General features: G+C 40.6%; 2 long non-coding RNA genes across 6 annotated transcripts in view; one reads left to right on the forward strand and one right to left on the reverse strand.

Moving 5' to 3' along the window:
- The window catches only part of LOC144323373 (uncharacterized), a 100,882-nt gene extending 84,523 nt beyond the window's left edge, over nt 1–16,359 (forward strand). For 3 of the 4 annotated variants that reach the window (XR_013388798.1, XR_013388799.1, XR_013388800.1), the window contains one exon: nt 15,672–16,359. This is a non-coding gene — a long non-coding RNA (uncharacterized LOC144323373). Of the gene's footprint in view, nt 1–1,323; nt 1,429–15,671 lie in introns of all 4 variants that reach the window. The other variant, XR_013388801.1, reaches the window with a different exon arrangement.
- Nucleotides 1–24,390, reverse strand: part of LOC144323375 (uncharacterized) — a 142,619-nt gene that overhangs the window by 84,141 nt on the left and 34,088 nt on the right. The window lies entirely within an intron of this gene.

A 24,390-nucleotide genomic window follows, 5' to 3' on the forward strand; every position in this document is an offset into this window, starting at 1 on the left:
TAAGAATTGTTTTTAAACTAAAAGAAAACTCAAATGCCTCTCCAGGGCACAAGAATAACAAATGAGATTGACCAAGGTAAGAAAAATGGGAGTGTGGGGCAGGGATAGCTGAAATAGGTATGCTCTCCTCCACTAGGAGGGGCAGCTGCTTCTCAGCACCTTCAGCAGTTGCCCTGCAAGAATGTGGGCTCAGTGTGGTCAGAGCTTTAGTTTTTGAAGAGATGCTGGAAATCTAGATTTTTATATGAAAAACATTTTAAAGCAATGTTCTTGCCAAACAGAACATGTCTGAAGGCCTAACATGCACTACACCAAAATGTGAATAGCTGTTGTCTTTGGGTGATGGGATTTAGGGTCGTTTTCAATTTCATTTTTACACTTGGCTGCATGTTCCAGAATTGTAACTGTAAACATGATAGGACTTTTGTAAGCAGAGAAAATTTGTTACTTGTTAAATTTTTAAAAATTAATTGCTGAACAGAGCATTAAAATAACAAATGCTATAGGAATTTTCTCTGGGTGGATGTTTCCATGGGACTAAATTTTTATAATGGTTTCTGTCTCAAGTTTGCAATATATCAAGAATAATTTCAGCCAAAGCACAGCAACATGCCAATCTTCAGGTTTACTGATTCTAGCTTTGTGGTCATCCTCTTTAGCTATTGTTTCCAGATCAAGATTTATGAAAACAAATCGTTTGTTCCATAATATTATCATCATTTCTATTTAATTAAGTATTTAAGATTCTATAATATGAAAGTCTGATTCTGAATAGAGGTTGGAGGAAAAGAGCAAGTAATCCTTTCTCTGAAGTAATTATAGGGTAATCTGCCATATGAGGTGGTTACAAATAGTAAATGAGTTAAAATTTGTAAAGCACTTAGATGGATGTCTGGCACAAAGCAGATGTGAAATATTAGCTATCAATCTTTCTGACTTGCTAGCATTGTCATTACTTTCATCATCATCATTATCCAATAAGCAGCAGGTAAGAATAACCATTTCTGGGACACCTGAGTGGCTCAGTGGTTGAGCATCTGCCTTTGGCTCAGGGCACAATCCCGGTCCTGGGATTGAGTCCCACATCGGGCTTCCCTGCGAGGAGCCTGCTTCTCCCTCTGCCTGTGTCTCTGCCTCTCTCTGTGTCTCTCTGAATAAATAAATAAAATCTTAAAAAAAAAAAAAAAGAATAACCATTTCTTGCTAGAGGGTGGGAGAGATGACAGAGGGAGAGGGGGAAAAGGGAACTTTAGGAAGGGAAGGGGAAAAAAGATTTTTTTAAAAAGGCATTTCTAATCTGCTATTTCTTTACTGGGAAGACAGCAAGAGGTAACTGGAAGAACTGAGAATATGACAAGTCTGGAGAATCAGGGTGGAGGTGGAGTCCCAGGGGAAGGACAGAGCTGGTGAGATCCAGCAAACTCCCAGGTATCTACTAGACCTCAATTTCCCTAACTGTGGGTGGCACCCATTATGGGTCATTAAATTAATTTAGTAAGCGACAATCCACATTTTTTTTAACGAAAGAGAATGGAGTAGAGCAGAAAGCAGTAGTGCAAGTAGTTAAGACAAGTAGTGTTTATTGAAAATTGTTTTTTTTTTAACATATAGATGTATGTGTGAGTAATAGTTGTAGCAGTCAAAAGTTTTTGAAAGCCTTTTACTAGACCAAGATGAAGCATTAGCATTTCTCTGTGTTGTACCCCTTCTTCAAAAGGATGTATTCGGATGTAGGTGTGTGCGGGTGTGGGTGGATTGCAGGGGTGTGTGTGTGTGTGTGTGTGTGTGTGTCAGAGAGAGAATGTGCACAAGAGCACAAGCGTTCACATATACATATAACCACCCTGAAAGCATTTCAGAAAAGGAACATCTTGAGAGAAACGAAGAAACCCCCACCCAAAAGGAATGCCCTAAGTCTAAAGATATTTATTTCAAGGGCAAACTTTTAAGTACTTATCAGTACTATATTTGTATTATACTCAATAAATAGTAGTGTTTATTGAGACCTTACTGTACTCCACATTTAATCCTTATAACAACCTTATGAGATGAAAACAAACACCAACAATACTAAGAAACCCCTAGATCAACAAACGTCTCAGATTTAAAATCTACAGAGGACAGGTGACCCTCCTTCCCTGTCCTCTCTCCTTCTCTCTGTCCCTGTTTCATATCTCAGGAAGAGAACAGAAGAATGGCAAAAGAGAAGGAGAAAGAAAAGCCACTGAAATAGAACAGATGGGAACAAGGAGAGTAGGAGAGAAGAAGGTGATAAAAGGGAAAAAGAGGAATATTAAACACAGTTGACATACCATATGTCTCTAATAAATGATCGTTTTGCATGTAAAATCTTGCAAGGAGCTCTGTAAGGGGACTCCATGGTTGAAGGAGGGGTTGAGAAGGGCAGAGGGGAGTGGCGTGCCAAAACAACCTCTGCTCCCTCATTTCACTCAGTCTGTCTTGTCTACACACATGCATCCGATCTGGCATGAAAACCCGCTACAGACGGACTGCTTCTGTGAAAACCAGTGCTGAGGTACTGATATCAGCATCTTGGGCAGGGGTAGCCTGGAGTCCTACATTTCCCCCCTCAGGGGAGCCCTCTATATCTGATTTCTGTGACGCATGCCAGAAGGCTTTGGCTCAATGTTAACGACTTTCTTCCTTTTGAATTCCTGTGAGATGTTATTCCTTTTGGTTTCCAGGAGTTGTGTGCCAGGGTGATTTCAGCCCAGTAACAACTTTCACTATGATAAAAAGCAACTATGAGGAAGGCCTGCTGTGTATCCTCTGCCTAATGCAGCTACCCAACACAACTGCTAAGGCTGCCTTTCAGAGAGTGCAAAGGCTAGGTTCTGTTCCCAGGGCCCCGGTCATGTGCCTTTACTGTCTAATAAACTGAGAACTCCAAACCATGAGCTATTCACACATACTCTCTACCTGGGAAAGACCCCTTTGGCTAGAGCTCAGTGGACAGACACGTCTGGAGAGACAAAAATATTGAGACTAGTGACCTAACTCTCACTTCCTAACTAATACAGGACAGACCACCAGTTACTAAGCAACTTTATTGTTAAGATATTCTTCACCAGCGTTTTTGCCAATGCTGTCATTTCAATACATTTTAAACTAGGGTTGTGCTTATTTTGCTGATCTCCACAACCCTCAACCCCTGCTTATGTGTGCGTACACACACACACACACACACCCTTCCTTCACCGATGTAACAAGCTGGGGTAGGAAAACATCTGCTTAAACTGATAATGAGTTCATCAAAATTTCTACTTTACCAAGAATAACAGATTTAAGACAATATTACCTATAGGAGCCTAGAAACTCAATTTTTAATCTTCCTGACCCTAAAGAAAGCGCAGAAGTATCCCCTTTGGCTTTTGATTCTTCCAACTGGGGCCCAGGTTTTATCTGTGTCAATGACACTCTAAATATAGGAACTTTTAGTGACTCAGGCCATTCAGAGGCACCAGAAAACTCCAGGCTGGGACACCAAACCCTCATTCCTGATCCAGTCTTTCAAAGCATCCCATAGCATCTCAAAATATAATGAGGGCAATAGCAGAAAAAAAGTCCTCAAATCAAAATTACTTTTAATCTGCTTTGATTAAATGCCTTTTAGCACTTTGTTGAGACAGATGAAGATATTGTTACAAAATCGAAAAGCAAGTGATTCTCTAATCTCATTTTTGTTGCCAAGTTCCAGCTGACCTACTTTTAAGTTGCCCTGCAAAATGTAGCCTCCACCCACTTCCTCCTCCTTCCTGTCCACAGCTCCTCTTGACCTCGGTGCCTCTCTTCCCTTCTGGTTCTTTTCTATCTTTCACAGACTCCTCTTTCTCCTCCAACTGTTGTCTTTGGGAGGGTCTTGAAGTTGGCCTTGACATCCTCTTCTTCCCTTGACCTGATGATGAGACCCCACATCCTCATGGCTTTTCCTTATTCCTTTTGAAGGGAGACACCCAAATCTCTAGCCATGACCCCTCACCAACTCTCCAGTCCCCTAAGTCCAGGGTAAACATTTGTCCCCTTTTGCTGGGACAGTCCCAATTTATGTCTTGTTGTTCCAACTTAATTATGAAGTTACTTACTTTCACCCTCAGAAGGGTTTCAGACAATCTATGATTTAGTCAATATATTTTCAGTCACTCTACTTAATATGAAGATTTCCCTATGAACATTTACTTGATCCCATGTATCTTCACTCCTCACTAAACACAACCTCGTTCCTATTTCTGTTGGTGGTTCTGCTGCTTTTCCATTGTTCAAAACTAGAAGCTTTGGACTTCCTGACTTCTCCTCCCTTATCTCATCTTAACAATGCACAAGACAATGGCAAGAGCCAAGGTGGGAGGAATGGACACAACTCCTGACTCTGTCACTTACCAGTTCTGTGCCGTTGATTACATCCTATTTCTGTGCCTTCATGTTGTCATTTGTGAGACAATGAGGACAATATGTTCTGACAGGACATTGCGAAAAGCAAATGAAGCAGCTTCTGAGGAGGCCCCCAATACTGTGCCTAGCACAACAAATCTGATTGCTTTTTATTTATACACTCATTCAACATGCATTTATTTAGCACCTGCTATATGCCAGGCACTGTTCTAAGTCCTGAATAAGACAATAAAAATACCCGCCCTCAAAACAAAAGAACTTAACACCCCAGTAGAGAAATTAGACAGCAAAGCAAATAAAGAAATCATGTCAGGTGGTGATAAGGGAAGGAAAAGCCAAGCAAGATAAGGAGGCTGGGGAGTGCCAAGGTGAAGAAGAGCTGCTATTTTCAGAAAGGTGGCCAAGGAAGGTGACATTTGTCCTGAGACCTAAAGAAGATGAAGGAATTAGCTCTGCAGATGTTTAGAGGAAGAACAGGCACAGGGAAGTTTCCTGAGACAGGAACAGGTCTGATGTATTTGAGGAATGGCAAGGTGGACAGCTCTATGGAGCAGAGAAACAGGTGGGCATGTGGAGTACCGAGAATGGATGAAGCCAGAGGTAGCAGGAAGCCAGCAGTACATCCCTTGTAGATCCCAGGGATGGGTTCAGGCTGTCCTCTGAGCAAAGTGGGAGTTGATGGCCACACAGTGGACAGTGTGTGCCGAGGAGTGATTGTGTTGAGGTAAGACCACAGGAGGCCAGACCAGAAGCAGAAAGAGGTTTGGAGGAGGTTTCAATAATCCACACAAGAGGTGAGGTGGCCTCGACCACAGTGGCAGCGGTAGAACAGATGAGAAGTACATTACTTGGAAGAGTCTCTCAACTTCTGACACATTTCCTTCTCACAGCCCAGCCCCATCCCTGGCCTTGTTTGTCCAACAGCTGAATTACTGCCACAGCCCCTCATGGGTCCTCACTGGACCTCCTATTCCTGTCTCTGCTTCTCTCACTTTCATCACCTCACTTCTCTGCTCAGGAAAAACAACTGTGCCCAAGTCACTATCCAGCCAAGTCCAAATTCCTCCACCCCATACTCAAGGCCTTACACTGGGTTCTGCATCTCCAGTGTTCTTTCCTACCATAAACCACTCCCTATCAGTACTCCACATCTGGGTTCTGCATCTCCAGTGTTCTTTCCTACCATAAACCACTCCCTATCGTACTCCACAAATTCAGTAGCAACTCAGACAGTAACTGGCTTCCCAAATGGCTAAGAGATTTGCTATTTGATTTGGTCATTCAATATTAATAGGGTAGTTCTTTTAATTGGATCTTACCACCAGGTATCTATTGCAACAACAGACAGTAGCAGCTGACGTTGATGAAGTGCTTGCTGAGAACTCTACAAGCTGCATCCCCTTTAATTCTCACAACACCTTTATGAGATGGTTACTATTATTACCCTCAATTTTACAGATGAGGAAACCGAGGCACAGAGAGGTTAAGTAAATTGGCTGACATCACAAAGCTAGTTACATATAGGAGCAGGCTGTGGAGCTGGGATTTGATCCACAAAGTCCAACTTCAGAGTCGCATTCTTAGCCATAACTGTCTGTTGCCTTCATACTTGGACATTCTGTCTCAAATTTCTTTATGTAAATCATGTAATTGTAAGTGCATGTACTCAAAATGTCATTACTGCCCCCATACCTTTTCTTAGCCTTTTCTCCTCCTCCTCCCTACCTATCTCTGCCTTGCCAAATCCCACCCAGCTCTCAAGGATTAACTTACCCTCCTGTTCTTCACAAAACTTCTCTAATTATATTATACCTTGTTGACCTTCCATTCTCCCAAATAGTTGAAATCCATAAAAAAAAGAAAAGAAAAGAAAAGAAAAGAAAAGAAAAGAAAAGAAAGAAGAAAGAAAGAAAGAAAGAAAGAAAGAAAGAAAGAAAGAAAGAAAGAAAGAAAGAAAAAGAAAGAAAGAGAAAGAAAGAAAGAAATCCATAACAAATCACTGTGGGTTTTCCTCTTGTAGTCCCCAACTATACTACAAGGCTACTTATTTACAGCAACTACAGATTGTATCTCTTTTTATATCTCCACAGTATGTGGCCACAATCCTGGGCCATTCAACTCAATAGATATTTTTTTAGAATTTTTAAAAAAGATTTTATCTATTGGGGTATTGAGTGGCTTGGGTTAGCTGAACATCTGCCTTCGGCTCAGGTCATAATTCTGGAGTCCTGGGATCGAGCCCCATGTTGGGTTCCCTGCTCAGGAGGGAGTCTGCTTCTCCTTCTGCCTCTGCCCCTCCCTGCTTGTGTTCTCTCTCACATGCTCGCTCACACACTCTCTCTCTCTCTCAAATAAATAAATAAAATCTTCAAAAGGAAACAAGACACAATCCCTGCCATTAGGGGATTCCCAGTCTAGTTACCACTTTGTAGTCTGTGTTACCATACATCTTAGGGCATGATTGGACATAAAAAACAGAAAATCCTTTTAAATCTGCTTTAGGTAAAAAAAGAATACAGAGAAATCTCACAGAACTCAAATATCAAAAGAACAACAAGGCCTGCAGGTGACTAGAACAGAGAATGACCCAGGAAGTTACTTTCTCCATCTTTCCCTCCCTCTCCCCTTCCCCTTCTCTCTCCATCATACCTACCCCAGATTTCCTTCTTTCACTTTGCTTTCACATGATCTATAATGGTTTCCACAAAATGGCACCCTCAGCCTCTAAGTACCTACATGGTGACCTTGCAGGTGCAGCATCACTATTAATTAGATTTTCTGTATTCTAATCCCAAATGTCCAGCAAGAGAATCCAACAGGCCCACCCTGAAATAGATTTCCACTCCTAGTACAAACAGCTGTGGCTGGAGAGTGGGGAAAAAATGCATAAGGTCATGCTGAATGACACACAGGGCTGCCAAGGACCACTCTTCAAGCTGTGGCAAAATGCAAACATGTGGGATGGTGTCTTCTGTGAATAGAATATAATACATAGCATAATAGTTGCTCTAGAATACAGACACACCTCAGGTTCACATATTGCAGACTTCACCTATTCATGGAATTTTAGAAACCTAAGGAATTCTAGGAATTATTGACACAACTTACACACTTGAGTTCAGTGGAAACCAAAGCCCAAGGGCAGTTAAGAGTGGAGGCCAGACTAGATCCTGTGTTCTGTGACTCCTAATTTAAAGTGTTTTTTCTACCTTATGCCTAACATTTATCAAACCAGCAGCCTTTTCAGACCACCTTTGACATGAGGTTGCCCAGTCTATACATCACAGTATGTCATTTGTTTGTCCTTTTTACTGTAATTTCAGTACCAACTAAGCACTTTCACACATACCTTTCCATTTAGTCCTCATAACAATCATGAGAAAAATCATTAAACCTATCTTGCAGATGATAAACTAAGATTCAGCAGAAGTCAGGAGACTTGCCTACATTTTACAGTTAGTACTGGGCTGACCCAGGATTTAAATCTAATGTATCGGACTCTAAATCTTTGCTCTTTCTGCTATGCAATTCTGCCTCTACTCTCCAGAAATCAGTTAGGTGTCAATCAATAAAAAAGAATTAGGAAAGCAGATTGACAAGTTCAGAGGTTCAAAGAATTAATATGTACAGTAGAGGAGTGGGATGCTCAAACCCCATGATTGTCTTTAATCCCTGACAATCATGGCTACTAGCACTTTCCTCCCTCAGCCTTTATGTCTCCAGCACAGCAGAATGAAAGGAGCATTTTCCAATGCATTTATCAATCCCATTTGCACAGAGGGAAAAGCTGGTTCTCATATAAGATTGTTCTGCAATAATGATTCATTCTATCAGTGACATCACTGCTACCTTTGATATGGATACTATCATTATCCATGGAATCGATCTTGAACCCATGTGTAGCCTGGTTTGGCCTGGTGAAATTCTTCACAGATGTCTAAACTACTTCAAATGCTTCTGGATACTTTGACCTTGTGTTCCTGGGACCAAAAAGGAGTGAGGCACCAATGTCTAAATCCCAAAGTGGTTCCACAAAGTAGCACTTCAAAGAATTTTGCATAAGGCAATTCCTTAAAACATGTATACTTTCACTGCCTATTGACTTATGTTTCTTTGCCATTGTGGAGATTTATTACCCTTTAAAATGCAATACTGAGGGCACCTGGGTAGGTGGCTCAGTCGGTTAAGTGTCTGACTCTTGATTTCGGCTCAGGTCACGATCTCAGGGTCGATATCAGTATCGTGAGACTGAGCTCTGCATTGGGCTCTGTGCTCAGTGGGGAGTCTGCTTGAGATGATTTCCCTCTGTCCCTCCCCCCACAACTCATGCTCACTAATGCCCGCTCTTGCTCTCTCTCTCTCTCTAAACTAAATTAAAAAATCTTTTTCCAAAAAAATGAAATACTGGACTCCAAATCAATTGCATGCTCTGGTTTCAAGAAGTCCTGATAAGGTTCTCTCGACAACACAGTTAGGGATAAGGTGATCAACCTTCTCAATTTGCCCAAGACTGAAAGGGTACTAGAGATGCAGGATATTACATCTCAAAACCTTTCTGGTAAAAAAAAAAAAAAAAAAACAATCAAACAAACAAACAAAAAAAACAGGAAAGTCCTTGAGAAGCTGGTCGCCCTAATCTGGAGATAGCTTTTTTTTTTTTAGTAAATCTTTTGTCTTCCTAAGTTTTAAGAGGTGTCTGTAGAACCAAATGTCTTGGCAATACAGGATGCTCATTGTCCTTTAATGTCTTTAACAACATATTTTTTACAGGCGTACAGAAAACCCAAAGTATGAATGTGTGACAACTGTACAGCAGATCAAACAGTGATTCTTAATACTCTAAATGTAGATAAAATACATCCAGCACATGAAGAGCAAAACTGACAAAGATTCATTTCAATCCGTAAATGCCCAACAGGAACTTCTATGTAACAGTCTTTAGTAGTAAGCATGGTAGTCTTTGATTCATTGCCTTTAAATACAGGCCCTGCTAGACTTCACTCTTCTAATGGTAAGGGGTGAGGGTGCTTTAGTTCCAGGTGCCCTGTTGAAACTCCCACCTCTGCCTATGTCCAGCAGAGTTGGAACAGGTAGCCCAAATAATGTGCACATTAATTAAATTTTCAATAGGGGAAGAAGAGAGGGATCCTGGTGAGAGTCCAAATTGCTTTAATCCTTTCTGGGGAATATGAAGAGTTAACGCTTTACCAATCTAGCCTCTAAAACTAATCCTTCAAGACTTAGCCCCGCAGTGCTAATTGATTGATGTCATTTATAAGTAATCTAATAATGCTGAATAATTTATTTTAAAAAGACAGATGTTAAAAATATAGAGCCATACTAATCTGTATCTATTGAAGAATATTTTTTATGATTATCATATATGACTTCAGGTCAGGATTGAGTTTTGTTTTGTTGTAAAGATTTTATTTATTTATTTGAGAGAAAGAGAAAGAGCATGAACAGAAGGAGGGCCAGAGGGAGAAGGAGAAGCAGACTACCCACTGAGCAGGAAGCCCGACATGGAGCTTGGTCCCAGGACTCCATGATCTATGACCTGAGCCAAAGACAGACATTTAAATGACTCAGCCACCCAGGCACCCCTTATTTTGTTTTTTAAACAATCTTCAGATACTTCATTTTAGTACTTATAATAAAGTGAATTTAGAAAAAGTGTCATTTTGAACCAGGGGATAAAGCTACATTATAAATTTGTCATTCCATGAATACATGCTAATGTATGGATGGTAGGAGATATAGCAAAAACTAGAAATGGTGCTTGTCTTCCTTCACTGGGTTTCCATTTTAGTGTGAAGACTGATAGTAAGCAAGTAAACAAATACACAAAATAATTTCGGACTGTGATTAAAAATTAATCAGTCTTCATATTACTTTATCTATAGGTCTTTGAACCATTCATAACGGCCAACCTCAATATCATATATTATTCAACAACAGCTTTCTTTCTCAATTCAGTGTTTGTTAGTTCCTGCTTCATTTAAAAAAAATCTTCATGAAGAAGAGTGGTTTAATACTACATCATAATTTTCCCACTAGAAGAACTATATGATCCACCTTAGGCTATTAAAAATTCTTTATTACTTTTTTATTGTTTTATTCATTATTTTAAAAGCCCTGGAGACGATTTACAACATCAAAATGCAAGCTTACAAATAAGCTGGAAGTGCAGTTTCTCACCATTCATAAGGCCTTCTTTCCTTGCTAATAAGTTTAATGCCTGTTCTTTCTGGCTCTTAGAACGAATAGAAGAATAAGGGGGAAAATCAGTGTGTTCCATCTATGTTAAGTATGAACAGTGCCAGGAGAAGAGATACAGAAGATAAAGCTGCCTTCAGAATACAAGATGGCCAATCAACTTCTCTAGAGAGGACAGTCAGGATGGCTTCCCCACCCCCTCCCCACACCCCATCCCAGCATCCCTCTTTCCTTCCCTGCAGTGGCCACTTTCCTCCCAGCTTCCCTAAGAGCCTTCTCCACCAGCACAGCTTCATCTTCAAACAGGACCCAAACTCACTGATACAAATGTGTCAGTGATTGATGATAGGAAGAATATTACCATTTTAATAAGGATCAAGGTCTTTAACTAAAAAATGAAACTCCAAGAATAAGGTCTAACACTGATGAGTGAGTGGCTGATGTGGGAGTTGTATATATTTGGCCAGCCCTAAAGAGATCTTGACTCTATGTTTAAAGTATCCTGGTCTAAAAGCCAGCTGGCACATAGGGTGCTGGTGGCTTCTGATGCAATCTGATTGTCATACTCCAGGGTCATGATATAATCAAGTAATGCCATTTTCAATTTATTATAGAATAATATCCAGGCAGCTACTTAACTAAAAACAAAAACAAAAACAGTGTAGGTACCCTCAGTCCATCTTGGATTATCTTGTTTAATGGTTTTTTAATGTAGTGAAATGTCCTCCATCTATTGCATTGTTATTTAGATTTTTTTAAAGATTTTTATTTATTTATTCACGAGAGACACAGAGAGAGAGAGAGAGAGAGAGAGAGAGGCAGAGACATAGGCAGAGGGAGGGGAAGCAGTCTCCATGCAGAAAGCTGGCTGTGGGACTCGATCCCAAGATTCCTGGATCATGCCCTGAGCCAAAGACAGACATTCTACCGCTGAGCCATCCAGGTGTCCCTTTTATTTAGATTTTAATGTGTTGACATTTGTCTCTACTAGGGCAGGGACTTTTTTCCTAAATCAGCCCATGGAAAATATTGATGGATAGCCCCTTGACTATTAAGTATAAATTAACTTTTCCAGGACTCATTTTATATGTCATCTTGTTCTGAAAGATGTTGTTGTTATTATTACTATCATTATTAATATTGGAAATTATGTTTATTGGGTATTTGCCATGTACTAGGTAATCTCCCTTACGTTATTGCTTGAGCTCATCATAGCTCCACATTAGTTATTATTATCCCTCTTTCTGTAGTTGAAAAACCGCCCAAGGTCACACAACTGCAGAGAAACCCTCCTATGTTTGTCTGCCTCTCTTTTGAGAGATGTGATGGAAGTCTATCAAAGTTTTTACTCTTGTATGGGTAAGGGCCAATAAGGTAAGAAAGATGCTTTGGCATGGCCATTACATGAGACATATGAGGGCACGAGGTTAAGAGATAGGCAACTTTTAAAACCTCGTTGTTTTCTGAGGGATATTTATGAGTCTGGAGGTGAGTCAAGAATGAGACAGCCAGTTGCAGGGTGTGAGAGCTATAATCAATTCTATGGAACTCAGCAGAAACAGCTTAAACAGAGGAAAGAGAGTTCCAATTTAGATTCGCCCTTTCCAAAGCAGGCAATAATAGAGCAACAAACGGACTGCCAACCACAGGTTTGAAGCGTGTGATGTCAGGACCAACCCTCCCTGGCAAACCAAACCTTATCCCAGACTAATTTTTAAGTGCTTTTGCTTTACTTGGCATTATTATTAGCTTTGCTGTCATAGTATAAACCCGGGGTTTCAGTCGGAGCAGGCCTGAGAGCAGCTTAAGTATGGTTCTCCATTCTGTTCCTCCCTCCCACTCTCTCCATCACTGCTGCCTGCAGAACAGCCTAATAATAGTCACAACTACCATTGGTAGACTTTACCCCAGTTGACAAGGTCCTTTCACATAGCTTATTTCATTCAACCTTGTGAAATAAGTATTATTAGTAGCCCCATCTTAAATAGGAAGATGGTTCAGAGATAAGTTATGACCTAATTCAAATCACATCGCCAAGAAGGACCAAGCCAGGACCGGATCCAAATTTTCTGGGTCGGAGACCAAATGAAAGCCTACCAGGGAAAGGGTACCCCATGATTATCATTTGATCTACCCTCCATCTCAGCCTTCAGGATTAAAATTAATAACAATTTATTGGATTTAATGGTGTCCTACCATAGTCTACCCACCACCAACAAAAATACATCTCAGTCCCCCAGGACTATCTCATTACATCTTGTGGTTTAATTTCATTTGCTAGAGTTTATAGAGAGTATTGCTCTCCATCAGTTCCTCTTTTTCCCTGGAGGTTTGTAGACAACACAAACAAGTATTAGTGAAGAATAAATCCTCCTACATGTCCACCGTAGGCCTGGGACTGATTTTCACTGCTTTGCTATGAACTATAAAGCTATATCCCGAGTACTCTTAGTCTCTACAATATGGTGATAGTACTCATTCTTACTATCAGGATAAAAGCTCGTTCTCAATAAAAACAGCTCCTGTTCACTTGGAAGTGAGAGGAAGAGAGGAATTTGAAATTACTGTGAGTACTATTTAGGTTAATGGTCAGTAATTCAAGAACCAATTATCTAGTTGGTGGATTTTTTTCTGTTTCTGTACTGCCTCCCTCTTATTGTCTACTGGGCATTTCACTATTCATTTCATCTCCTGCATATTGTATCAAAGAAAAAGAGTGGAAGTGAGATTCCAAATAAAATTTCAATAAGCAATTATTAAGCACCTACTTTGTGCCAGACACTGAGATAGGTGTGCACATTCTAAATGAGTAGTATATGACCCCTGCTTGTGGGTTCCTGTGATAAATGCTGCACTAAAGATAGGTATAAAGTGCTCCAGGAACCTGATGGAAGAACAACAAACCTGGGTCTTTCCTTTCTTAGCATATTGGCTCATTGCATTATGTTTCCAAGATGGCTACTGCAGCTCCATCACATTTATACCAAAGGCAGCTCCAGCTATCACATTTACACCTAAAGCAGAAAAAAGTAGGGAGTAGGCTGAGAGCTTTAACTATGTGTGTCCCATTTTATCAAGAAAGAGCAAAGCTTCCCAGAAGCCCCAAGCAGACTTATGCTTACATCTCATTGGCCTGAATTGGATCACAGAGCCACCTTAGCAGTAATGGAGACTGGGAAAGTGAGTATTCAGTTGGATACACTGACACCTCAAGCAAAATAGGATTCTTTTAGCAAGCAAGAAGAGGGAAGAATGGATATTAGGGATTGCACCATCTGGTACAATAAACTTCAGAATATTAATATAAGGGTTAAAATAAGCTGAAGTGCCTGGCATACAGTAAGTGCTCAATAGATCTACCTCTTTTAGTTATAATAGTCCAAGAACAAAATGATTCAACTCTGAACTAGGACATGGCATAGGGAATAATTTTGAGACCTAGTAAAGCTAAAGGTCTTGAAAACAAAACAGATGAAACATTGGTGGGAAAAAAAAAGAGTTGGTTTTCATTTCTCTTGCTCTTATTTCTCCTTTCCCTTATAACCGGAGAAGTGTCTGTTTTCCACATTATTATCTTTATTTCTAATTATTTTATAATTGTGTAACTTGTTAGAATTTAAGTGCTTTATTATTTTAAAAATCTAATTAAAGAAAACATAAAATGTGAGTTCTTAAATCTACTTGATTAAAAAACCTCCAACAGCAACTTTAACTCTACTTCCAGTTAACAGTGTGTACAATTATGTAATCACGTAATGCTGGGCACTGTGATCTACTCTTAGCATGTATTTGTTTTAGATATAACTTGCCTGTGTGAAGGAGAAATATCTCCTATGTAAAGAGGTAAAATTCATCGCACCATTGTAGTTACATGACATTCAATGTTTCTAGAACTAGTCAGCAACACAGCTTCCAGAAACCCAATTGCCCATTTTGCTGAACCCATCTTGAGACACTTTCAAGGAGGCTCAAACAATTGATAGAATCACCATACTTTTTCCTAACCATGGAGAATGGTTAAGGGCCAGAATCCAAAAACCATTGGCAGCTATCTAATTGCATAGTGTTAGAGAGGAGAGAGGTAAGTGGTATGGGATATAAACTAAAAAGAAAAGGAAGGAACTGGAATATGATACCCCCACTCCAAAGGCTGGTTACAGCCTTCCCACTCCATCCCCTCCTGTCCTCAAACACACGAAGTTCTCTAAAATGTGCTTAGTAAGGGAGAAAAAAGGGAACAAAATTGCAGAAGAGAGCCTTCCAAACTCTTGTTAGATATGGGCAGCATCTTTAACCGTTTTGGTTTTTTTCCTTTTTTTTTTTTTACATTAAATATGTGTTACATTTGTAATCAGGTGGAAGAAAAAGGACAATATTACACAACTGAGCAGCAAAGGAATACATAGGATAAGTTCCTCTTCATCCGTGGCCTGAGGTCAAGGCAATTCTTCTTTACCCTCGTGAGGCTTGTGTTTTGGCCCGAAGTATGAAATATCATTCCCTTTACCTTTCATAGCTTCAGTTTACAATAAACTGTGGGTCAGCAGTTCCATGACTGACCTGGAATGATTTCACATCGCTGCTGGCCGCGCCAGGCAAGGGGTGATGAAGTGGAGCTAAGAACTGTGGAAGCTGCATCTGGTCAGACCCAACAGCAGACAGCAGAGCTGCTGCAGACAACTCTCTTTTCTGTGGTCTCTGATTAGATCTTTTCACGGTTTTTTCGGTTTTTTTTTTTTTTTTTTTCCTTTCAAGAAGACAAGGGTGTCTCATTGAAGCTTCAGGGAAATGACTAAATTTTAATGGAATCTAATTGGCTCCCATGGTATCTCAAAGGAGCTGTGGTCATAAAAGTTAATTAAATTAGATTCATTTGCATATTCAAGACCATTCACTTTAAAACCAGAGAAAGAGAAGATGTGTCCCTCCGCCCTGCGTAGGACACGCAACAATGTCCATATCGCTTTATTTGTATGCTTGGAATTAGAGTAGTAGGTTATTTTTTTAATTCTCTTGTCTCACTTGAATTCTCCACCCTTTTTTAGGTGTGTGTCAATGCAAGAGTTACGTTGGTATGCCTTGCAGTTCTCACTTTGAAATATGGAACCAGTCCTTTATGGAATGAGCTTTGCTGTGCTTAAAGACTGAAGTGATTTTCTAAACAAAAGATGAATTCAGAATGTTCAATAGAAAAGGAACTAACAACATTTACAGCCACAGGACAAGCTAGAAGCAACTCCCTTTTGTGTATGTGCTTGCTTGCATGTTTATTAGCAACAACTGTGTGCAGAGCTTTCTTAGGGGGTCAGAGGAATGGAACAATTGGACCCTAAGAGGATGTCAAGTCTACCTGGCTGCCTGTGGTAGGCCTAAAATAACCAGCTGAAATGGAACTCTGGCCTGTTTTCTGAAGCCTCAAGGGAAGGCTTACTCCTCTATAATCCGACCCATTTTTAACAACCCTTAATATCATACCAGCAAGCATTCCCTTGTGTCAAACCTATATCCCCTCTGCTGCTGATTTACTGTTTGTTCTCACATGCATGCAATGCTGGTGTAGGGGATCAAACCCAGTCCCTCCACCCTGCTCATTTGTACATTCCCTTGGAATAGCAACTGGATATTGATACTGGTCCAGTGCCCAGATCAGTCTCTAGATTAAAGGCAGTGTCTGCCTTACTTCTCTTGACCACTCTTGTCTGTTAATGCAGTAAAGGTATATCATTAACTTCATTCTCCCTGTTGTGAGAAGACAGGTTTGATTTCTTTTTAGGGTTTTTGTTTCTTTAATGAACACAATGTGCCATCCCAGTGCTAAGTTCTTGGAAAACAATGGTGGACAGGAAAGACCAAGACCCTGCCCTCATGCATGGAGTTCAAACAGAGTACAAGTAATTATAAGTGAGGTAAGAGTTAAAAGAAGTGTAGGTTGCCAAAAAATCACACAACGGTCTGAGCTAACATAGACTGGGAGGACAGGAAAGCTTTCTGGATAAAGTCATGTTTCACCTGAAACCTGAAGGATAAATAGGAATTATCAAAGTGGAGAAGAGTATTCATGGCAGAAGGAATGGCATACTCACAGGCCCGAGCAGGAGAAAGAGAGTGACCTGTCTAAGGGCTGGTGCTGAAGTTCAGACAGTAGGATAGAAGCTGTGGAACCATCAGACATCACTCATAGCCCATACCTGCTCAACTGCTCAGCCCTAGTCCTGGCTTTTGCAGGTTGGGAGCTCAGAACCACTGGATGCTCAGAGACAAGGGTCAGGTACCTGGAGGAAAGGTAGAAGGAAAAGGCCCCACTTGAGCACCCAGAGGCCTTGAATGCTCTAGAGGCTCCTGTGATAGCATGACGTAGCACAATAGCAGCAGTCAACTCGCAGGGGATTGAGGTGCTGTGTGTGTAGTCTTTAGCAAGTCACACTTTCAGGCTCCCTAAACCCTCATCTATAAGATGACAAGTTTAGGTATGGACCCTCCTCACTCATATTCTAGAAGCATTTCACAACAGTAGTCCCTATATGGTTTGTTCATTCTTAAGTGGGTCACGTTATTACTGAGCTAGCCTACATTTGGGAGTGGGAGGAGGAGTTATTCAGACACAGCCAGCAGGCCTCTCTCCAATTCACTTTTTTTTTTTTCTTTTTTTTTTTTTTGGTGTGTGGGGAAGGGTCAATTTTTTTGTTGTTGTAAAATATACATAACATAAAATTAGCATTTTAGTCACTTTTGTGTGTACAATTCAGTGGAATTAATTACACTCACAGTGTTGTACAGCCCTCACCAGTATCCATTTCCAAAACTTTTTCACTCAATTCACTTTTTTTTCAGTGAGGATAGTTTCCCTTTTTTTTTCCAGTTTTATTAAAATATGACTAGCACATAATATTGTATTAAAAATATACAACATAATGATTTGATAGATGTATATGTTGAGAAATAATTACCACAATAAATTTAGTTAACTCCAATTCACTTTTTTTTTTTAAGATTTATTTACTTAGAGCACAGGAGCATGCACAAGCAGGGGGAGGGGCAGAGGGAGAGAGAGAATTTCAAGCAGACTCCCCACTGAGCACGGAGCCCAACGCTAGGTTCATTCCCAGGACTCTGAGATCATGACCTGAGCCAAAACCAAGAGTCAGAGGCTTAACTAATTGTGCCACCTAGGCGCCCCAACTCCAATTCACTTTTTTTTTTTAAGATTTTATTTATTTATTCATGAGAGACATAGAGAGAGAGAGGCAGAGACACAGGCAGAGGAAGAAGCAGGCTCCATGCAGGAAGCCCGATGCGGGACTTGATCCCGGGACCCCAGGATCACACCCTGGGCCGAAGGCAGGTGCTAAACCGCTGAGCCACCCAGGGATCCCCCTCCAATTCACTTTTAAACAAGTCTGGCCAAGTTCTGTAAGTGTCCTCACAATCCACGAGCCTGACCATCTATCATGACTAGTGACTTGGACCTTGAGAGATCTGGTGCTACTCTTAAAGCAAATGATGCTTCTTACTCCTTGTATAAACGTGTACAAAGGGTAAAAAAAACTGTTCAGTAAACTGCTTATATAGTTAAATCCTCTTCTTCTGCCACTAGATAGATCACCTTGTTTAAGATCATAGTACTTAATACCCCTAATTTACCAAGCCCCATCTATGTGCCTAGCACTAAGCTAGTGGCCTTATACATGTCATTTGACAGGTAGGTAATATTATTCTCCTTTTACAGATAAAGGAATAGGCTCTGATGGAGCCGGATTTTCAACCCAAATCAGTCTGGTTTTTTTTTTCCACCCCTCTTTACCTAGTTGCTTCCCCAAAGGCAGCTAAAGGGGAGACCTGAAGAGGGCATTTTGAAAAATGAAGAAGAGCAAAGTAAAACAAAAATTAAGTTTAAGCTCATGCTTAACCTACTCAAATTTGTGATTGGTTTTGTCATATAAGCTCTAGCGTCTTCAGTGCAGTCTTTCTTATCTCTCTAGGCCATGGAACTGATGGTATTTACTGCCCCACTTTTCAAGGATGGTATGTGGCTCAATTACTTAATTAAGAAAATCCTCAGAGCATCAGGGTGCTTAGCAGGCAGGAAGGGTTAATAGCCCAAGGAAGGGCTGAGCTCCCTCTACCTCAGGTCGGCACAAGCCAGAAATAATGAAGCCAGGTGAACTGCAAACCTTGGCTGCGAGTCTTGATAGAACAGAAAAACATTGAGACAAGGGAATTGTCAGGTAAATTAGTATTAAGAGTTCAGATTTTGGGAATGTGAACTGGTGCAGCCACTCTGGAAAACTGTGTGGAGGTTCCTCAAAGAGTTAAAAATAGACCTGCCCTACGACCCAGCAATTGCCCTGTTGGGGATTTACCCCAAAGATTCAGATGCAATGAAACGCTGGGACACCTGCACCCCGATGTTTCTAGCAGCAATGTCCACAATAGCCAAACTGTGGAAGGAGTCTCGGTGTCCAACGAAAGATGAATGGATAAAGAAGATGTGGTTTATGTATACAATGGAATATTACTCAGCCATTAGAAACGACAAATACCCACCATTTGCTTCAACATGGATGGAACTGGAGGGTATTATGCTGAGTGAAGTAAGTCAGTCGGAGAAGGACAAATAGTGTATGTTCTCATTCATTTGGGGAATATAAATAATAGTGAAAGGGAATATAAAGGAAGGGAGAAGAAATGTGTGGGAAATATCAGAAAGGGAGACAGAACATAAAGACTCCTAACTCTGGGAAACGAACTAGGCGTGGTGGAAGGAGAGGAGGGCAGAGGGTGGGGATGAATGGGTGACGGGCACTGAGGGGGGCACTTGACGGGATGAGCACTGGGTGTTATTCTGTATGTTGGTAAATTGAACACCAATAAAAAATTAATTTATTAAAAAAAGAGTTCAGATTTTGTTTTCTTTTTCCAGTAACAGGTGTGCTATGAGAATTCAAAGCATAAAGAAGGAGAATGGGTTAAAAATAGTATGACAATAGCCAGTGTGACAATAGCATCATAAAAAGAGCATCATGGATTATACAAGAGGACTGTAGAAAAAAAAATTTAAAGAAATAAAAGCAGAGGCAGGAGCAAGCACATTAACACCATGGAATCTTTAAAGGCTTAGAATGAAACCTATGTTTTGTATGATATCATAAAATAAAAAAGAAATACAGGGTTCCAAAAGTATGAAGATTTTTAGGGGCACGTGGGTGGCTCAGTGGTTAAGAGTCTGCCTTTGGCTCAGGTCATGATCTCAGTCAGGGTCTTGGGATGGAGAGTATCAGGCTCCCTGCTTAGTGGGGAGTCCTCTTCTCCCTCTCCCTCTCCCTCTGTGCCCTGCCCTGACTTGTGCTCATGCTCTCTTTCTTTCTCTCTCAAATAAATAAATAAAATCTTTTTTTAAAAGTATGAAGGTTTTTAAATAGAAATGTTTGTCCCTCGGGGAAAGTCAGACTTCATTATCTTGGCTTGCAGGTCCCTCTGTGTCTTGCTGCTCCAGCCTCATCCCTCCTGCCACCATGAACAAATCTCTAAAGAACTGCTTGGATGCCTTTCATTTGTTGTCATGCTCTCTTACTCTCTCTCCATGGCCTTATTCCCTTCTCTGACATGTCAAAGTGGGTCAGATCTCTGAGTTATCTCTTCTAACAGCTCCGTGCTAACCTTATTATCCTTGTAAATATTGCTCAATATCTGCTTTCCCAGGGTAGGGTCCAAATCTACCTTGTTTATTGCTAAATTGCCAACCCTAGCATAGTTATGAATAAATGAATGAATGTTGGTGGCCATTTATGTTTCTAACTGCCTAACTTCATGACATCTAAAGAAAACAATTGCTTCCTTATCATATATCATGTCAGAATTTAACTAAAGAAGCAGAACCAGTATAAGGGTTTTTTTTTTTTAATCTATCCATTTAGTTATTACAAGGAATTGCCTTACACAGTTGTAGGAGTTGGCTAAGCAAGCCTAACATCCACAGGACAGGTAGTCAGGAAAGAGAGATCACAAGCAGGTTGGGACCTCACAAGAATGAATCTGATGATGAGATTATCCTGCAGAAGCCAGAGCTTTCAGTCCTGGAATCAAATACACACACTTGGCCCAAGAGTCAGTGAAATCAAATGAGGATCCAGCTGGAATGGAAACCAATTTCAGGCCCAGCTGCTGCTTCACACCAACAAGGCAAATCAGCAGATCAGCAACACCAACTAAGTTTTGCCCCAGAGTGTAGAAGAAGATTTTACAACTTTCCTTCTTCCTCTTGTGTGGACTCTCTGACATCTTGGAGGGTTTAAATCCTCTTTTTAAAAGCTTTCCTTGGGGGTAAGGGGGTTTGGATGAAGGTGGTCAAAGGTACAAACTTCCAGGTATAAGATAAATAGTACTGGGGATGCAAAGAACAACATGTTGACTTCGGTTAATACTGCTATATGGTATATTTGAAAATTGTTAACAGAGTACATCCTAAGAGTTCCCATCACAAGAAAAAAATTTTTTTTAATTTTCTGTATCTATATGAGATGTTGGATGTTAACTAAACTCACTGTGGTAATCATTTCACAATGTAAATCAAACCATCATGGTGTGCACCTTAAACTTTATACAGGGCTGTATGTCAATTATATCTCAATAAAACTTGGGGGGGCTTTCCACTGATTAAATCATCCAGAACAATATCCCTTTGGTTAATTTAAAATCAACTGAGTAGGGGGATCCCTGGGTGGCGCAGCGGTTTGGCGCCTGCCTTTGGCCCAGGGCACGATCCTGGAGACCCGGGATCGAATCCCACGTCGGGCTCCCGGTGCATGGAGCCTGCTTCTCCCTCTGCCTGTGTCTCTGCCTCTCTCTCCCTCTCTCTGTGTGACTATCATAAATAAATAAAAATTTTAAAAAAATAAAATAAAATCAACTGAGTAGGGGCTTTAATTACATCTGCAAAATCCCTTCACAGCAGCACCTAGATTGATGCTTGGTTGAATTAGGAGTGGGGATGTGTGTACTACAAAATAGCTGCTGCCAAGCTATCAGCCTCCAAGTTTCTTTTTTTTTTTTAAATGATATAACAGCCTTAGAATTTTTTTTAATTTTTTTTAAATTTTATTTATTTATGATAGTCACACAGAGAGAGAGGCAGAGACATAGGCAGAGGGAGAAGCAGGCTCCATGCACCGGGAGCCTGACGTGGGATTCGATCCCGGATCTCCAGGATCGCGCCCTGGGCCAAAGGCAAGCGCTAAACCGCTGCACCACCCAGGGATCCCCCCAATTTTCACAAAAAGAATCTTCCTTGTATCTCACCATAGCCAGGAACATATTAGAAATGGAATTCTGGGGGATGTAGTTCAGCCTAGCCAAGTGGACACATCACAAAGCCATCACAGGTCACATCACAAGACAACTATTGCCCTAACCTTCAGTTTGGCCCTGTATGAAGGAAATTAGTGACAGAAATAGCACCACGCACATGTGGGAGGGGTCACTTTGCTAGGAGACGTAGCGCTGACCCTGTAGAGGCAAAGCAAATGAGTAAGCCTGAATGAGAGCATTGAGCTAATCACCTTAGAGGAGCATGTTTTCAAGAAGTGGAGGAGGTATAAAGGAGCTCTTACCACCAAAATGGTGGCCAGTAAGAATATATTTCTATCAAAAGTTGGAGAAATCCCATTCCAGGGTTCCAAGCTGGAATATAGGTGTCCATCAATGAAAGTTTGTTGAATGAATGAATAATCAATCAGCGAATGAATGCCTCCTTCTAGCTCATCTATTCAGAAAAGGTTAAGGCCCTATCTGAAATTGTGGTGGTAAATAAGACACACTGTTGTCACCTTAATGGAGGGTTCCTAGGGATAGAAGTGCTGCAAAGATCAGCTCAAGCTATAAGCCAAGAGTTCTCTTAAGAACGGTCACTAGACTGACAGTCAATGTTCATTGACTGTCATCAGTTCCTTAGAGGGTACTAGTTACTTTTTTGTTGCCCTTTCTTTCTTTCTTTCTTTCTTTTTTCTTTTTTTTTTTTTTTACCATTTCTGCATTGCCTGAGCCACACACAGAGGACACAATAGGCTTTGTGCAGCTTCCAACACAAAATTAAGAATGAGAGCTGAACATCTAGTTGACAGTGCCAATCTGATAAATATAGAAGCTTAGGTATGATTTATCTTGAATAATCAGTGATTGAATTATGTGCCTTTAAGCTTAGCCTATACCAAGTGCCTCTGGGAAAGGTAAAAAAAAAAAAAAAAAGCAAAAAACCCTCAGATTTTGCTCTCTGGCTTAGAGTGATTGAATTATGCTGTGGGCTATGGTAAATTCATTGCAGTGCTAAAAATAAATGAAGGGCAGTTCAGTAACCCTGGGGAATTTTATCTGCCTCATTCATGCATCCAGAGATGCTGCTTACGTAAAGCCAAAATAAGCACAACCAAAAGGGCATCGAGGAAGATTGATAAAAGCTGATGATTCAGATAGAAACCAAGAAAACAAGCAAGCAGTTAACAGCAAAGATCAGGCAAAGTCCTTGTTGCAAAGATCTGAGCAAGAAATGGGTCTCCGAAGAGATACAGTACCTTCAACTTTCTAATAGCTTCTAGAGGCAAATTTAGAAACCTCTTTCCGGAGAAAGCCACAGCCTCCAGCTGTTCTTTCTCTACACATTCAGGCATAGGCCCTCATCACAGTCTCTCGGGGATTTCTGCTTCACAGTGGCAGGGCACACATCATCCCTCCTAGAAATGTTCCTCCTCGACCTCCAGGCAGAGCACCAGAAAGACAATTAGGAACCATTTTTAAATGTTACTCAAGCAATTCAGAGATAAGCAAGGATACCGAAAAGTTCCAGGAGTTCCCCTTGGCCAAGCTTACCACCAAGTTATTTTATTATACGAGTGGTTTTTAAAGGAAATCATTTATCATAAGGTTACAGGAAAGGTCTGTTCCTGGTCTCCAGCTGCCTGTGGAAAGAGTCTAGAATTGGCTGGAGTAGCTCTAAGAGGCTGGAAATTCAGTTCATGGTCAAGTATGTCAGTGTTTTAAAACATTCTAACAAACCCAGCAGCACCATCTGTAAGGACTGCATAATTTGCAAAATTTCTTGCTAAATCAGCTGGCCAAATGCAAAGCCAATTGCTTTGGCTTCGGTACAACAGCATGCTGCAGCCGGGAAGTATTTTAAGTGGATAATGAGTAGTCTCTTCTCTCAATGACTATATTCAAATAACTTCCACTGCCTAAAATATGCAAAGTTCCTAGTCAAGGGTGCCTTAGGAACTTCTGCCCCTTAACTCAGAGTTTTAATCTTTGGGGGCTATAAGGAGGTTCTTAGATCCCCCTTCTCTATCGATATTTAAGAAAGCAGTTGCCTAGCAAAGACCTCGGACACTTGCCAGCTTGCACACATACACACACAGAAAAACTCAAACACGCAGCTCACGTTAGTCCTGAGATATGCAAGGCTTCCATCCTGCATCTGAGAATAGCAGCCAAGTCTTTCATTTGTTTAGTTACAGTAGTATCTCCTCTAAAATTGTTAATTATTTGGATACTCCAAATGCCATTTTTTAATGAGGAAACACAGGTAGAAAGTATTTCTCTGCCTTTTTCTCTTGAGAAATATAGTTTTCCATTGGTTATCCATGGAAAATGTTCTCTCTCTCCCTCAAGTGGCAAAACAGATGGAAGTTCCTTCTGTGAAGAAATCAAATCCTATACTCTTTATATCCAACCTATATTACCTCCATCTCTATAACTTAAGATATCAATAAATATGCA

This window comes from Canis aureus, chromosome 11 (assembly GCF_053574225.1).
Source record: "Canis aureus isolate CA01 chromosome 11, VMU_Caureus_v.1.0, whole genome shotgun sequence".
Classification (NCBI taxonomy): Eukaryota; Metazoa; Chordata; class Mammalia; order Carnivora; family Canidae; genus Canis; species Canis aureus.